At 41.3% G+C, this 12922-nt stretch overlaps 1 long non-coding RNA gene across 2 annotated transcripts; it reads right to left on the reverse strand.

The window, feature by feature from the left end:
- Positions 1-929: 929 nt before the first annotated feature.
- LOC117561762 lies at positions 930-3156 on the reverse strand. 2 transcript variants are annotated; one of them, XR_004571428.1, is made up of 5 exons: positions 2955-3156; positions 2659-2811; positions 2374-2510; positions 1174-1346; positions 930-945 (listed from the first exon to the last, which is right to left on the reverse strand). It is a non-coding gene; the product is annotated as an uncharacterized LOC117561762 (long non-coding RNA). The 2 variants fall into 2 exon arrangements; XR_004571427.1 differs by lacking the exons at positions 930-945; positions 1174-1346 and having other exon boundaries at positions 2231-2510.
- Between the last annotated feature and the right edge of the window lie 9766 nt (positions 3157-12922).

Genomic DNA, 12922 nt, shown 5'->3' on the forward strand with positions numbered 1-12922 from the left:
GAGGGAAACGCTTGTGTTCATGTTAGCATGGGTAGCATGATCATGTTAAGACTATGAATATCATTTTACCGAAACAGTGGATGAACAATTGATATATGTGTTTGAACAAGAACAACAGGAAGAACAAAGTAAAAGGGACGAACAAATGTGTGAACAAGTATTAAGAACAGTGTATGGAAAAATACACGTGTGTTAGAACAAAACAAAGTAAAATGAATGAGAAGGAGAACAAAGAGGGTTAGGGTTCAACAGAAAAAAGATTAATTCAGCCAAAAAACACAATTTTGATTAATCTAAAGTGTAAAACAATCTTCAACACAGACCAAATTAGTGCCCTTGGACAACAAAATATATGGTGGGGCAAAGAAACGATAAATTAAATTGAGAGAGTGGGAGACTGAAAATGATTACTATGATAAATATTCAAACTATTTACAAAACTATTTACAGAAGCTCCTGTTGAACCATGAGCCAACAGAGCAACAAAAACAGGTTTGTCAATGACAAGGCCACTTTGCCAGGGGGAGGTGATCCAGCGACGAGACAATAACACATTTTTTTACAAATATTTACAAACAACTATTTACAAAAAAGCAACTATTTATAAAAAAGCAATACAGAAATCTAGGGCATCCAGGAGCCTAACCATTTTGAAAAAAACAAAAAGGTTGCTTTGTGAAAGGGACATCCTCTTCATCTGTTTCCTGGGCCCTAAAAAGCAGAGCAAGAATAGGAGCAGTGGTGAATAAGGGGGGAGAATACAGTTGGGAGCAGACTGAACAGAGGACATAGCAATATTCATGTTAAAATGTTTGCAAAACAAATATTATGGCGTTTTCGTTTATATTGCATTTGAATAGATCAGTTGTCATACCATGGTTGGATGTGCAGCATTTGGATGCTAGTCTAATCGATCCGAGAAGGGGTTCCGAATGTATGGCTTCCCTAAGGACGTAGAGCGAAGGAAGAGATGGATGGCAATGGTCAACAGACAAAACCTGTGTCTGACAGAGGACAACAACAGCAGAAAACTCTGTCATGTAAGTAATGTTCACAGAGGTGACATGACTTGTTAACATTTTAAAGGGCATCATATTTCCAAATGTAGAGAATTATGACTCTTCAATGACATTTGAAGTGTGCAGTGGAAACTGATCAAACCTACCTACCTACCTACAGGTACACTTTGAAGACGACCAATATATTGGCAACAAATCAGGAGGAAATTTGAGGTTGAGGCCAGATGCTGTTCCAACAGTATTTATACATCGGCCTAAGCCGAAAAGGAGGACATCCACGTCAAGGAGTATGCCTCCAGCTGTTAATGTCAGGAATGATGACCACACCTATTATGGCACATCAAACATTGGTATGATATATGAAGCTAACAATGTTTCCCATGTTATATAATTCAAGGATAGACTACACTCCTAATGCAACCTTCAGATTATACAGCTTCAAAACTACCAGGGTTCAGGGATTCTCTGAAGACTCATATACCACATGTAGATAATCTACAGATTTCTTCATACTTTAACATTGCCAATAGACGAACTTAGATGAATGTCACTATAGGAGTGTAGTGTACCTTTAAATGACAATAGGTGCTGTGACGAAGGTAACTTCGTCACTATGGACTGACGGCTTCAGGCCGGGTAATATTGCACTTTATTAGCGTGATTGCACAGTACAGTTGACATTACATATTTGCACATAATTTACACTAATTATTGAGGTAGTATTTTTTAACTGATTAAACCGTATTTATTGGAATGTCGTCTGGCAGGTGCTGGTCGGGTCCTCGGCTCCGCCTGAAAAGATAGGGGAGTTTGCGAGAGCGCCGAGAGTAGTTATGCTGGTGTAAGGATGACAGCGGTTGAGTAATCAGGGTGCAAATAATATGTTGTCTGTGGCTGACGATTGTGTGCACCTGGTGTCCTGTGTTGTCTCCTCCCCTCTCACCTGTGTCTTGTTAGTATGTGTGTATTTAGGTGCTGTTTCCTTGTAACTGGGTGTGTGTGAGATCCTTGTGGCTGTAGGATGTGTGCAAGGAGAACAGCAGGATTGAGGCTGTGAACTTTGTGCACATGATTTTAATAAATGCCCACGTCGGGTTATATTTTTGGACGTTCTGCCTCTGCCTCCTTGCTTGGTCTGGGCCGCTCAACGGTCAGTCTCACAGGTGCACATGTAAAGGCAGCATACACATATAACGGCAAGATTGCCTTGTTATTGTTACAGAGATTCAGGGAGATATTGAGGTGGAGTTCCAAGGGAATGAAAGGGACATAACAGACAGAGAGAGTGAGACAGATGTCAGCAGACTGCCAGGGGCCAGTATGTCAGGGGCCGACAATCAAGAGGCCACCTTACCAGAGATCAGTGTGCCAGGAGCCAGTCAGTCAGGGGTCAGCTATGAAGAGGCCAGTTTGCCAGGGTCAGGTGCTCCAGGGACCAGACTGCCAAGGGCCAGTTGTGACCGGGCTCACGTGGAGGATCTAATGAGGCAACTGAGAAGGAAGAGATTACTAAGAAAGAGAGCAGAGAGGGCTCTGGTAAACCGGAAAAGGATTAATTCGGCATTAAAAAAAAAACACAATTTGATTAATCTAAAGTTTAAACAAATCTTCAACACAGACCAAATTAGAGCCAGATTACCGTCCATCTGATGAGGTTTTCACCCTTGTTCAGAACGTGGAGCAGCTGTTCCGTGTGAGGACGAGCGATTCCCTCATGGAGTCCTCAAATGCAGTGTCACAGCTGGAACAAGAAGCCATGTTGCTGGACATCAACCTTCCCTCATGCCATGACCTGAAGAAAAAAATCCTCTCAACATACATCAGGCTGAGGTTAAGGATTGCATCAAAGTGCATCAGGGCTGAGAGGAAGGATAAACAAAAAGGGTATCTTGGCAGCAAGAGTCAGAGTAAGAAGGCAAAGAAGACCCAACAGACCTCTGCACCGAAGGTCATAACATCTAGGCCACTGCCAAACACCTTATTCGTTGCCATCGATGTACTTGGCATCTCCATTCCCGGTCCACCGTCAGCAGCCTCCAGCCTCCTCTTCTTTCAGCAGTCATCACCTGCAGCCGTTGCCAGCACCAGCCTCCTTCAGCAGCAGCACCCTCCTCCAGCAGCAGCACCCTCCTCCAGCAGCAGCACCCTCCTCCAGCAGCAGCAGCAGCAACAGCCATGGCTGACATATGAGGCTGAATAAAAAAAAAGTGCTATTTTTTTTTTTTAAAGTGTTTATTTTGTTAAAAATATACATTTTGGATGCATGACCATGTTTTAGACTCAAACTCAAACGGACTATAAACTTTAACAAAAAGTCATGTGCACGGAAATGCTGTTCAACCATTGGTCAGACATTAAGTGAGTAAAAACGCAAATCACGGCAATTTCTACCGGAGCCTCCGCCATGGAGCATCGGCACTTTCGGCAGGCTATTCTCATGCTGCTGTTAATCTGGAGATCAACAGACACTAGCGGCCAGACAACGTCCGTTAAAAAACATTATAACATAATGAGAGACGTTCTGCAGTAAGGAGGAGGTTTCACAGACGGGTGTTCTTACTTTTATGTAGCTGACGGAGAATTTTTACTTTACACAACACTGTTCAACACTTCATTCTGCTTCACTCTTTAACTAAACAACCGCGGATGTCTTGAAAGATTCTTTCGCTGAAGATTTTTGAAGACATCCGCGTTCTTGTGACACGTAAATACTACGCTTCCTATGTTTTGGTGCGGACTGCGTTCACACCAGCAATGAACCGCTCCAGAGTTCGCAAGCAAGCGTTCCGAGACCACCTATTTTAGAGGACCAGAGTCCGGTTGTTTAGTTCACTTAAGAGGTCTCGGCATAGGCGGAGTTTGACATTTGCGCTTGGGAGGGCAAACATTTTTTACTGTCGTCAGTACACAGTCCCAACTATTGCGTGGGGTCACGGATACAGTAGCAATAAAATCAGCGTTCACCGCACTGAGTATGACTTTTCCACATACGAACACAACTCGTCCAGAGCCATATAATAGAAGAGTTATGACATCTCCGTTCACTCCAATGGACCACTTTTTTTACAGCAATGGCGGATCGTGGAGCCTCTCAATCGTTCCCCGGAAGTTAGCGCCAAGGCTAGCAGAGCTGTGGAGTTGCAGCATAATAGACCGTTCGTGACGGACTTTTAAAGGTAAGAAGACGTTTAAAGATTTATATTGCGGATATTATCAGTACATCTGATTCAATTGAACATGTGTATTAAAGGATGTCAGTGGATTATCCCTAAATTAGTAGATTTAGGGAACGTTTACAGATAACAGATCAAGCTAGGATACCGAAGCAAGTTAGCAACACACGTTGAACAGCCTTTTAATTGTAAATTCCGTTCTCTTAATGTCTATTTGGTCCAACGTTGTTGAATTAGAGAAGAGGGGCTTCTAAACGGGATTGTATGCGGGGGTGGAGGGAGTTAAATATTAGATAAATATAACTTTGGTGCGTGTAAGAGTGAGTGTTTTTAGCAGAGCCATATTGTGTCCTTGTGATTATGTTGATTATTACCTGTGTGTATAATGTTGCAGCTCAGCTGATTTTGGATTGATGGCAAAGGGAGAGGAACTTAAGTGAGAGTGAACACACAAGGTAAGTTTAATACTACTGTTTTATATAAGTAAGCATACTAAACATGTATTATATCACTGTATTATATAAGTAATCTTGTTAGTAACCTACTGTATGGCAGGTGGAGGGGCAGTGATGTTACAGGTGGAGGAGCAAGACTGCAAACTCACAAGACAGAGAAATCGAAGTTTGTTCTCCAGAGAAGAGGTTGATTTCACTTCAATTTTTTCATATTTTCTAAAGATGTGGAAATGGCACAAAAAAACACTTGAGAGCTGTAACCAAGACAACTGTAACAACATGAGTAGACAGCCACCAAGGTTTTTCAAGTCCCTCTCTTACTCCATTTTGCCAACCCAAACTTCCAGGTACATGACGGGACACCTTGCTTGTTTTTGTTGTTTGCGCTCCTCTGGCAGGTGGAGGGCAGTGATCCCTTCCCTTCTTCCCTCAATCTTTGAGACTAATGTAAGTAGAAGACATGGCACTGTAAATGTTCGAACATTTAAGATATTATACCACTTAAAAATAAGAAATATTACTTTTGTTACTAAGAGTTCATACTTATTATACCTGTGTCACCTTTCACACTATAGCTGTGATCATGAGCTATGGGCTTTGTAGATACAGGTCCCGGGGTGAATCGTGGTGTCTCTTTTTGACCACAGGGCGATGCACGAAGATGGTGGGTATAGCCTCTGCTCTCAGCCTAGTCTTGCCCTTTTTTGTCTTGACAAACTGGTCTGCATCAAAATGTGCCTGCGGAGTGACTTGAGGTTACTTCACACACAGAACAACTCAGTTTTGTCTGCCCACATACATATCCCATAGTGGTTGAATACACAGTATTAGGAAACACTTTATACTTACTGGACATGTTATACTTATTACATACTGTATATAAAATATGACCAAGAATGTGAGACAACTTTATAGAAATTCATATCACATATGTTACTGATGCCATTTGTCATACTTTGTTAAACTCACAAATAATAAAGTTCCATAACTTCAGTTGGGAACAAAGACCACACCTTATCTCCCCAAGGCAATTTCCCATCCAATAGGTGTGCTATATAGGTGTGTATAACCCTTTCTCCTGTCTGTTTATCCCTCTTTCAGCACAAGAACCAGAGGGGGATTCAATGGAGCCTGAATACCTGCACTGAGACCCTCACCCTGCACCCTGAGTCTCAACTCTCAGTGTTTTTCAAGCCTTTCCCTGTTTTTTGTATTAAACAAAACATTAAGCTTTCCCAATGGTGTGGTTTTCGTTTTGTGAAAAAGTGCAAATGCAGTGTTTGTATATAAATCACATATTTTTTTGCTGTTGGTCGTGAAATTGCTCCTGCTTCCTCCGCTCTGTGTCAGTGGGGAAGCTGTACATTCGTACTCCTTTCTCTGAGCGATTGGAGCATCCCCAGGCAGCACAGCAAACCATGGTGGCGACTAGGAGGCAGCACCGCAAACCAGGACAACACGGAGGAAAAGGCACAGACAAACTGCATGATATGCTATTCAATGTTTATTGAATTCCATGTATTTGCAATGGATGTTCCTAAAACAACACATTTAACATCATCATCATGCTGCTGCTGCTAGTCCTTTGATAGTCACCTGTCGGTCTCCTGTCCTTTCTGAAAGCCATAAAGATGACATTAGTCATTTAGATAACTTGTGTCCTCAATTACCATGGGATTACTGAAACTACCATGAATTTAAGAAAATGGTAGAAATTAATCTAATCTGAATTTTAAAGCATTACTTTAGATCCCCTCCCTCTAAATATATCAATAAACATTAGAAAGTGATGCTCCTGACTACCATACAAGTTTAAGAAGATAATATTGGTTTTAAAGAATTCAAAGCTATAAATAAACAGCAACAGGCTCTTTAACAAGGCACTGTTAGCCTAACATGTAAACTAGTTGTTCATACTAATCCTAATATTATCACTTAATATTAGCTAATTCTATTTTATTTTTAAAAAAATATTGATGTAAATACATACACATATCGATTTGTTGTATAAATATTGCAAATCAAAACCTTTATTCACTAATAATTACCAAAAATCCTAGTTCTATCTCCTGTTATCAATGCATTCACATTGCCCGCCATGAACTTCCGGGGAACGATCCTCTTCTACATGAACCACGTGACGATAACCGTTTTTGGACTTCCGTTGTCGTAACTCTTCTATTATATGGCTCTGAACTCGTCCCGTCATGCCCGCCGTATACACACACTCCTATGGAAGGGGCGGTCTCTCCCCCCAACAACAGTGCATTACATAACTGTAAAACGTATCATAACTGTGCACATCTTATACTTATTTGATAACTACTATATCCCTTGGTTACTTGAACACGCTACAATATTATTAACCAGTGTCCTACTTAGTGCAGAAGTAGACGCCTTAAACGTCCCAGAAATTGGACGTTTTAAAAATCGCCGCATATCTTATTGTAATACAATAGCTGAATCACTTGTATGTAAAAAAAGCAAAGCGAGGGAACTTGTGTCCTTAACCTCATACGTCACACACACACACATCACACACACACACACGTCACAACATGCGACTGCTCAAAAATGAAATTATTTCAAACAAAACATGATATTATTCAGATTTGTATTGTAACAATCATTATATTACATCTATTAAAATATTGATATACGAAATATTTGTAGTGGAACAGTTTTAGAAGTAGTAATGCTGTAACATATTTCAGCCACTAGGGGGGGCAACCCCCCCCCCCCCCCCCCGCAAAATCCGCCTATGGGTCTCGGTCTGTGTTCACACCGACCCAAATGAACCGCACCAAGCGGCTAAACGCACCAGGGTTCGATTCAACCGGACTATACAAGGCTCTCTGAGGTCTAAGCCATTTTTTCACATGTTAGGCTCATCTGGACTTTTTTTTTGTAAAAATGCTATTAAAACATGAACCTTGGTGACCATTGGGCTGGTCTGCATGGTCTGCCTACAAAACAAAAATAAAAAAAGTTTTTGCAGCCCCAACAACAACTTCTGATCAGCAACAGACTTCATTCAATGCTCATTGGATGCATATATTAGATAATAATCTCTATCTAACTCATCTACAATCTACTTCCAGCATGGATAAATGTTCATATCAGACATCCATTGTTTGTTTTATACACTTCTTGAAATCTTAAAGTTGACTTTGACTGATGCTCTCTTCAGGAAAGGGCAAGCTGTTCTTCCTGAGGAGGCTCTGTCCTTCAACGTGTGCACGAGGCTGCTGCAGATGTTTCAACAGTCTGTGGCCAGTGTGCGCTTCTTTGCCGTGGTGTGCTGGGGGGGAAACACCAACACAAGGGATGAGGCTGAACAAGCTGGTGAGGAAGGCTAGCTCTGTAGATGGAGTACAACTGGACAATCTGGAAGAGGGGAGGAGGAGGGGGAAGCTGGACTTTATCCTGGATAACCCCTCCCCCCCTCCATGCAGAGCTAGTGAAGATGAGGAGTTCAGACACAGACTCATCCCTCCTCTCTCTCTCTAGGTCGTCCTCAGACGAGCCCTCCATCGTCGCTTCCAGTCATCCCGGTTCTCCGTATAGGATTTTTGGGATTACTTTGTTTTACATGGTTGGCTTTACTATTCTGATTAAGGACTGGGGGGCGCAACTCCTCTCAGTCCTCCTGGTTTTTAATTCAGAGTGTCCTTCTCCTAGATGGGTTGCCTTCCATGGCTATGAGCCCCATCTGCCTGGGGAGCATTGTAGGGAACGGTGCCTTGCTCAGGGACACCTCGGTAGCACTTGGTCTTGCCGGGACTTGAACTGGTGACCTGCCAGTTTCCTCGGCACAGCACCAAGTCTCAGACAATCCTTTGTGCCTGTAGCCATCAGGCTGCACAACAAGGGGTTAACCATGTAACACATAAGTACTGTACATAAAATGTACACTGTTTTCACAATACCTTTTTACCGGTACACATACATGTAAATAAATTTATTTAATCTGTATATATGACTCAAATATATATGTTCATTTAATTCATTTCTTATTATAACAGTTACTTACCTGTATATCATTGCAATTGTATCTTTAACTGTATTAATCTTTAACGTTGTTTGAATCTGTGCTGTCCTGTTTTTCAATCTCACCCTGTTGCTGTTTAAACACCTGCAATTCCCCACAGGGATTAATAAAGGTCCATCTTATCTTATTTTATCTCATTAACATCAGAGACAGCAGACTGTAGAGGACACCATCATCTTCATGCTCCACAGAGGATTTAATTCTGCGTGGACTGAGTTATCTGCTTTCACAGCAAACAATGCTGGCTTACCGGTATGATTGATATGTGGAGAGAAGTTGTCAAAGGTGCTGCAGCCTTTACGTATTGGAGGAAAAACACTGAAGAGGAAGACAGCTGACGATCTTCAGTCATAATTCAATCAGTTAAAGTGGACCTATCATGCTATATTTGAATAATATATTGTAGGGCCATACCTAAATAAAACATGTCTGTGAAGTTTTTTTTTCAAAATACCAAACAGATCATGCATTTTAGCCATGCCTCATTTTGCTCTATTTGCTCTATTCCATCCCTGTTTCTGCAAGGGCTGATTCTGTGGCAAATGAGCTGCAGCTGACCACGCCCCCCTGCAAAGGAGGGGGGCGTGTTACGAGCGTCATGTTACCATGCTCTTACCATGCCACGGCAACCTCTCATTCCCCTGATAGGTGGGGAGTTGGCCATATCAGATCCGTTGCAGCCCCGTTTTTAGAGATTTGGGTATGGAGGAAAAGAGAGAGGGTTGTGTTTGCTGACACTTGGTGAGTTCCCTGACACACCGGGGAGTCAGGGACACATATTCATATATAAAAGACGTACAAAAGTGCATTTTGCATGATAGGTCCAATGCAGCTATATGTTTTATTTATTTCAAAGTGGGCCCATTTTAATTGTATTTATTTTCTTCAAATGTGCAGAGTGCTCTCCAAATGCTGTGTTTAATTAAGTAGGCCTGTTTATTTATTTTTCAATTCTCCTTATAAGGGTTCTTTGTTTATTATTAGAGGTAAACAGTTTTCTATAATGTAATAAATAATAAATGCAAAACAAATGTAGTTTTTGTCTATGATCTACAGTGTAGGAAATAAGTATTTGATCCCTTGCCGATTTTGTAAGTTTACCCATTACAAATAAATGAACAGTCTATAATTGTAATGGTAGATTTATTTTTACTAGTGAGAGACAGAATATCAACAAAAAAATCCAGAAATTGACATTATATAAAAGATACAAATTGATTTGCATTTAACTATAGGAAATAAGTATTTGATCCCCTTGCAACCAACAGGAATTCTGGCTCCCACAGACCGGTTACATAAGTCCTCTTTTGTATTGAAAGTACTCCTAATATCAACTTCTTACCTGTATAAAAAGGCACTTTAGTTCCGATATAGTTCCGAAATGTTGCGTTCACACCAAAAAGAGCCGGAACTAAAATTAGTTTATGAGAACCTTTTCACCCCCTTTTCCGTCCCTGCTAGAGAGCAGGGACTTTCGTGGGAGAAAAAGGTTCCTATTTCTGATTGGCTGGGCGGATTGCAAACCACGCCCCGTAAAACTCCCAAAAAGTTTTGTGAAGCCGCCATTTTATTATCCTCGCATTAGCATTATTAGCATTAGCATTAGCCCAGCGCAGAAACGCAGAGAGACTAACTTATGGCAACACAAAATAAAACATGGGAGCGGTGGAGATGAGGAGGTGTCGGCGTTCTGGCGATTTACTCGGAAGGCTTCAGTAGAAGCTGCTGGGAGTCCCAGCAGCTTCTACTGAAGCCAGTCCCCAACTCCGGGGACTTCCGGCCGGGGATTTTGGGCGGCAGTATACGCCGTGAAGTGGTTTGCGGCCTGCCAGTAAGCCCAAAGCAGAAGAAGAAGAAGTGACGTCAGCGGCCTCATTTGCCTAATCCTCCCCCAGGGACTTATTCCGATGTGAACGCGATCTGTACTTAGTTCATGAGAATTAAAGAGTTCTCATGAACTAAGTTCTGATGAACCTTTGTGGGAAAAGTACTGCGGTGTGAATGCGCCTATTGACACCTGTCCCCAGAATCAATCAATCAGATCCAACCTCTCCCCCATGGGCAAGACTAAAGAGCTGTCTCAGGACCGTGTTTGAAGGAAGAGAGATGCTGACTACAACCCCCAGAACACCATCCCCACTGTCAAGCATGGAGGTGGAAACATTATGCTTTGGGGTTTTGTCTCTTTGGGACAGGACGACTTCCTGCATCGAGGAGAGGATGTACGGGGCCAAGTACCGTGACAATCTTGTCCGATAGCCTCCTTCCCTCAGCCAGGGCACTGGAAATGGTTCATGGGGGGGTCTTCCAGCAGGACAATAAACCTTAACATACGGCCATGGCAACAAAGGAGTGCTAAAGAAGAAGAAGCACATTTAGGTGATGGAGTGGCCTAGCCAGTCTCCGGACCTTAATCGAATAGAAACTCTGTGGAGGGAGCTGAAGCTTCGAGATGCATCAGCCTCAAAACCTTCAGGATTTGGAGAGGATCTTCAGAGAGGAGTGGACCAAAATCCTTCCTGAGATGTGCACAGACCTGGAGACCAACTACAAGAAGTGTCTGACCTCTGCTGTCCAACAAGGGTTTCTCCACCAAGTACTAACACATGTTTTGCAAGGGGATTAAATACTTATTTCCCACAGTTAAATGCAAATCAATTTGTATCTTTTATATAATGTCATTTTCTTTTTGATATTCTCTCTCTCATTAGTAAAATAAACCTACCATTCAAATGATAGACTGTTTCTTTGTAAGTGGACAAACTAACAAAATATGCAAGGGATCAAATACTTATTTCCTCCACTGTAACAATAGTCCTACTTTATAAGCTATCAAGCTATCAAATGTGTTTTGTGGCTCCAGAGAAAAACAATTGGTGGAAAAGGGTGCAAAATGGCTCTTTTGATCAAAAAGGTTGCAGACCCCGGACGGAACATCTCTAAACAGTTGACCAATCACAACAGAGCCGGCAAGCCAACCAATCAGAGCAGAATGAGCTCTGGTTTTAGACAGAGGGTGAAAAGAGGTGCTGCGGCACAGGCAGTATGAGAAAAATAAAGAGCTTTTTGAACATTAAAGCATGGAGACATGTCAAAGTAGAGACACAAAATACAAATATGAACCTTAAAGGAGCACAATATGTCCTCTTTAAGAGTGGGGCTGTTTTGAGTAACAGGTGGGTAACTCTTAAGAAACATGGTTCCATCCGTTATACAGTCTCATAGACTGTATATGTTTATACCAACTAACCAGCCATTCACTAACTAAGCAAGTTTACAGAAAATACACCCTAACTGCTGTAACTCTACAAGAGACACCTACAATCATCACACATGCGGTTTCTGCCTATAGTTTACGTTATAGCTAGCGCGTAGCTCAGTTTTAGCAAGACCATAGTGGCAACAAAACAGTCCCATTTCAACACAATTGGAAATGTTTGGTACGTTTGTTTTTTTACCATGATTGACAAGCACTCAGGTCAGCTTTACTTCCTCCTCTGTTCCTCTTCTAATAAGTTCAGTCACTACCTCTTGAGGAACATGTGGTATAAACAGGACAGGCCGGGCTAGTCAGTTAGCATGCTAATTTCAGTAGATTTCTTGGCGACACAATGCATAGATATCACGCATTACGTTGTTCTCTTTCTTTTTGTAAATGTTTTTAAAATAAATTCTGGTCATACGTCACACCCAGTTTTGATACATTTTGAAATAAAGCAGTAGACTTACTGTAAAGGACGTGCCTACATATACAAATTGTAAATACGTTGTAAAGTAAAGGTGTGAAGTATTTTTGTACAGAGAATGGCTTTTAACATTTTATTTTATGTTTCTGTATTGACCCGAGTAACATGATTACTTAATGCTTTGGAAATGTTTCTTTTCTAGAGCTTTTTAGCCACATATTCTGGATAATAAAGCCCCCCTCCACTCAAAATACAGGTTTTAGTCATTGCTATTATAGTTTAATAAAAGTTAATAGTAAAAGTTTTTATATTTCACCAAATATTTTAATGGTAAAATAAATGTTGATCTACTGGCCAACATTTTGAATTATTAAGAGATAATGTGTAATCTGTGGCAATGTATGCAGAATCCCTACAGAGGGCAGTGTTGTTTTAAATAAAAAACTACATTTAACTGTATATGGTGGTGACTGTATTTTTGCATGCTTACTTGCTTATTGTTGGCATAAACTAACACATGACAAACAAATATGACACA

This window comes from Gymnodraco acuticeps, unplaced genomic scaffold (genome assembly GCF_902827175.1).
Source record: "Gymnodraco acuticeps unplaced genomic scaffold, fGymAcu1.1, whole genome shotgun sequence".
Lineage (NCBI taxonomy): Eukaryota > Metazoa > Chordata > Actinopteri > Perciformes > Bathydraconidae > Gymnodraco > Gymnodraco acuticeps.